This window comes from Fukomys damarensis, unplaced genomic scaffold (genome assembly GCF_012274545.1).
Source record: "Fukomys damarensis isolate Sample0158 unplaced genomic scaffold, DMR_v1.0_HiC HiC_scaffold_39, whole genome shotgun sequence".
Taxonomy (NCBI): Eukaryota; Metazoa; Chordata; class Mammalia; order Rodentia; family Bathyergidae; genus Fukomys; species Fukomys damarensis.
The window spans coordinates 1,642,336-1,647,554 of NW_022900951.1; positions in this window are offsets into that span (position 1 = coordinate 1,642,336).

The window sequence follows — 5,219 nt, forward strand, 5'->3', positions numbered from 1 at the left end:
TTTGGTACTGGGGATCGAACTCGGGTCCTTGTGCTTGGGAGGCACGTGGGCTAAACCAGCTGAGCTAAATCTCTGCCCCTGGCTTTGTGTTCTCTGATTTTCAGTTGTGTGAGTGTTTCCCTGGGTCCAGCTTCCAGAACTTTAATAACCCATCTGACAGTGGAAAGGTCTCTGGATATTCAACTTAGAATATTTGGGTAGTGCTCTGAGTAAAGACGAGTGAAACCTAGTTATACCTCAGCTAGGCCAACCCATCTTAGCATTTGCTAAAGTAATTCTTGTCAAGGCAACTCAAGTAGTAAGATATGCATTCGGATTTTACCACTGCATAAGCATATTTGTCTCAAACTTTGACTTTGTTTTGATTCATATTGCTTCATCAAATTGGGCAGAGTCCTATTTTTAAAAGAATGATCAATTTAATATTTAATTTGAGCATGAATTGAATAGTGTGAGACTCGATTGCTTCTTTTTATGTAATAGTGACTTGAGTGATATTCCTTTCCTGCTTTTACTCCCAAGTAAACAGACAAAATTAATATTCAGTTTGTAGCCTTGAAATAAATCATGTAACATAAAAATAACAGTTTTCAAGAGTATACAAAGGATAAACAAGTACTAGCCAATATTTAACATATTTTTGCTATGCTTGTTTGTTCTTGTTTTTGTTTCTTGGTCCTGGGGATCAAACTTTGGGCCTCACATTTGCAAGGCAGGCGGCAGAACCACTGAGCTAACATCCTTGCCCCTGTTAAGTTGCATTCATAGAAATCGGGAACATTTTAAATGAAGAAAGCAATGCCGATAAAATTTATGAAAGCAAAAAATGATAAAAATCTGTGAAAGTAGGTAGGAAGTATTTGTCCGTAGGAGGATTTGGATATGTTAGGAAGACTTTTGTGGCATTACAATTTGGCAATTTCCTCTTGGGATTAGCCCTTGAATTCTGCTGCAGTTTAAATGTTGCTTTGGGCCTTCACTTTCACAATCAAATCGACAGTGTAATTGATGTGGTCTTTCGCCTGTCGTGCAAGGTTGATGTCAACAGTGTTTTCCTTCCCGTATCTAGTGACTCAGTTTTCTCCTTTGCTGAATAATGAAACCTGTTCTAAATCGATATTCAGCAGCCAAGTCTTCCTCATTACCATACTTGTCTCTCTCTGCCTCTGAACACATCCCTGTAAGCACGGCAGAAATCAGAAAAGCGATGCATACCCTCCAAACTGGATATCTCTGAAAATCTCCTTAATCTAATTGTCGGTCCTTCCCATGAAACTTTGTTACTGGCTCCAACTTTCCCCGAAACTGAGCTCTAGTTTTGATGGTTTGCCGTGAAATCCATAGTTAAATTTGGGGTTTGGCATGTTGGTGTAAATAAGTACTAAGGCGTACACAATGAAGGTTCCATAAAGAGATACATCCTTTTCTTTAGAGGATCTTCTTTTCTGTTAGCCTGTGTTTCAAATGCACATTGTGTCTTTTCCTCGTATGGAGTTGGTGCACGAGTACAACACACTTTAATTCCTTTTTCCTCTCCTTTCTCCTCCCTGCCTTTACTTCCATCTCTTCGTACCCTTCCCCTCTGAAAAATGTCTATTTCTCTACTTTCTATTATTTACATGACTTGGGTTATTAGTCTGCCACCAGAAAGAGTTCAATTGAGTCATTGGTAGGGAAAATGGATGTGTCCTGAGGCCGTGATGTTAATTAAAACAAATCAGACGCACGTGTTTCAACCTCCTTTGGATTCTCTTATACGGCAAAGTCAAAGTGTACAAAGAAAGATAATATTCTTTAATGAACGAGATATTATTCGAAGCACTAATGGTTTTTTTTAAAAAATCTAATTTACAAATGAGGTATGTGGACTTACATGGCGAAATACAGACATAGCCAAGAGTAATGTTTCGATTCTGCAACCATGATACATATTTTTTAAACTTTTGTTGACTTGAGGGTAGTTCAGTGGTGTTGTTAGCACAACGTTGTCTCATTTTATTTTAAGTAAAAAGCACAATGCTTCCTTGACTTAGGAAAAAACAACGAATAGAGCAATCATGTTGTGTGATGTCTCTGTCTGAGGTTTATACTTCTCAGCTCTGTAGGTGAACTTTCGAGATAAAATTCATCTGAAAATACATGCTTCAGGAAAAACTGAGTCTGAGGAATCTGCCAAACCTCAAGGATAATAAGAATCGCCACTGTCTTGGAGAAGAGCAAGAGTCTAAATGTAACCACACTCTGCGGTGCTTTTAAAAAAATATGTGGACATTTTCTGTTACTCTTTGACTACGGACTGTGATTGTTGCCCCAAAGTAATTTCTGATGAGAAATGTCTTATTTTATATCAATTTATAAACAAACGCAATGACTAGGCTTCTACTTGATTGTGATATCCTGTATACTTTCTTTTTCTGTCTTTCAAATATTTGAATGTATTAAAGCAAAACAAAAAAATCTTCTGACAGATTTGGATAAGTTTTGTGAAGTGTAAATATTCCCTGGGAAGGTAGCTGCAGTTACTATGTTCATGAAAATAGAGCAACACTATGCCTTTCACTCATGCTATTTTTTTTTTCAGTGATCTAGTTGCCTTATAGATGTGCTTAAAACATTTTCTGTAACCCAGAAATATTCTTACAATGAAGTCATTTCTTAATGAAGCAAAATTTACATTTCCAATTACTCAGACGTAAAGTTTCTGGCTGAATTAGAAAAGCTGAAGAGTTGGCGTCTCTTAAATTTTATGGTTATTTTTTTCTGAAAATACAGCATATGGCTTTTTATACCAGGTGGCAGGAGAATTAAAAAAAATCACGTTAATGTTTCCAAAGAAATATTATGTGTAATGTGGTAGGTTATTTGCCTTCAAAGCAGCTATATTCTTCTCTCTCTCTCTCTCTCTCTCTCTCTCTCTCTCTCTCTCTCTCTCATGGCTTGGCCTTAGTTTCAGTCTGGCATTGATTTCTAAGTTTTACTTTCTTGAGTTGGTTAGTTGAGCTCATGCAGTAACCTGAAAAAGTGAGTGTGGAAATGTATTTAGCGTCTATCAAAGGAATTTCAAGGAGGAGGCTTCAGAAAAAGACATAAGGTGAAATAATTTACATTTTAGTCATGCCTTTCATTTTTCCTAATTTAATGTTTAACACTTTTGTTACTCGTGGCTGAAAGAAATGACAAAGTAAAAATAGCCGAAATATTTCTTCTCCCTCACACGGATTTCACATGCATCATGGATGTAATACTGCAATTAATATCTAGCAAATGCACAATCCAACTGTGATTCAGTTTGTTTTCCTGTACTATACTGTCTCTGGCAGTAGCTATTTATGTGATGATTATTAGCATCATTGTATATGAATCTCACCTAACTCATACAGTCAGCATTGCTTTTCAGGGTGGGCAAAATTTTTCCTAGTTTGGACTGTTATCATGATAAGGAGAGAAAGTTGTCAAAAGTGCTGGATAGTCTTCTCCATTTGTGACTTGCAAGCATCCTGTAAAGACTCACTAAAAATATTTACAAGACCCAAAGATGGACACCTTCAATTATATTGACGTGAACAACTCATTAAAAAAGAAAAACCTGTCACAAGGGAGAGAAAAAGGTAGATAGGATCTCCAAGAAGATGTCGAGAAACAGAGGAAAAACTCTATGTCAATTACGAGAGTCACAAGAGCTGAATCTGTGCAGCACCTATGTGCCCATTGGCAGATGAGTGAATTAAAAACAGTAGTGTTTACACACGATGGAGCACTACTCTGCCGTAAAAAGGTACACTTGAGTCACGTGTAGGAAAACTATCCACCTTTAGGCTGCAACATTAAGTGAAATAAATCAGACCTACAAGCCTCACACAGTTTCTCTTCTATGAAAAACTCAAAATGCAAGGAGGGAAATAAAGCAGAAGTGACAGGAGGTAATTTATAAAGAGGAAAACAGAAGACAGATAAAAAAAAACCTTTTGCAAATCTATGCTGAAGCAAGAGAGGGAGGCGAGAGAAAGGGCGTGCAAAAAGGGAACTGAAAAGGAAAAAATAAACAATGAAAGTGGAGATTTTGCAAAGAAGATGGGGTCCAACAGTTGGAAGGAACAAAAAGAGTTGTGAGTGGTGGTAGGGGATGAGAAATAAAATAAAGGGAGGAAAAAATTAAGATCCGTTGTGCGCATAGACCAACTCCCCAGGGTAATTGCGATCATAAGCAAACAGAGACTAATAAAATAAATAATAAAGAAGACAATCATTTCTGCGCCTCAGGCGTAAAATGCAGATGGCAACGTGTAGTTTTAGTTAAAGATCACTATTGTTACTAGTTCGGAGCTTCAAAATCATATCATCCAGAAAAAGCGCTTCGCTTTTTAGTTACATACATAACAAAAGTAGTTACTACACTTTCTGGACAATAATGTCTTCATAATTTCACTTATTGACGGAATGGAATAGATTGCCCATACATATGAGCAATTTAATTTTTCAAAAGTTTCACCACAAGCAGGACTATAGAAATCGTATTTATTTATTTATTGGTACTAGGGATCGAATTCAGGACCGTGTACTTGTGACATAGGTAGCAGCCCCACTGAGCTGAATCCCCCCACCCTTAGAAAGTTATTTTTAAATTTTAGCTTATTAGTACATGTAATATAAAAGCATAGATGAGACAGATCTCTCTCATTGTTTTAGGAGTGGTGTGCATTTCACAGAAAGGGGGAAACACTGAAATCACCAGAAATGAGTATTTCAGTACTTTGAGTAAACACAGCCGTAATCCCAGAGAATTTTTCCCATTATTATGACAGAAATTGCACATGACTATTTAAAAGTATGCTTACATGCTCAAATTTTATCTTTTAAAATAGTGTAGATTGGATTTCACATTTACAGAATAGTTGCAAACTTCGCAGGAGTGTGAGTCAGTAAAAGATGAAATTTAATTTTCTATTCAGATAACAAAGATGGACTATTATATATATATATATATATATATATATGAATTATAAAGTTTAACATGAACGATAAACCAATACAATACAATTTCTAGAAGATACTATGAGAAATTATGTTTTTGAGGAGTAGGGCACTATTCCTAACTTAAGACACAACAAGCATTAACCACAAGGAGAAAGAAATTGGACTGAATTAAAATGAGAAACTTATACAAGCCAGATGTGGTAGCACACACCTGCAATCCCAGTGCTCTGAGAGGCTGAGGCAGG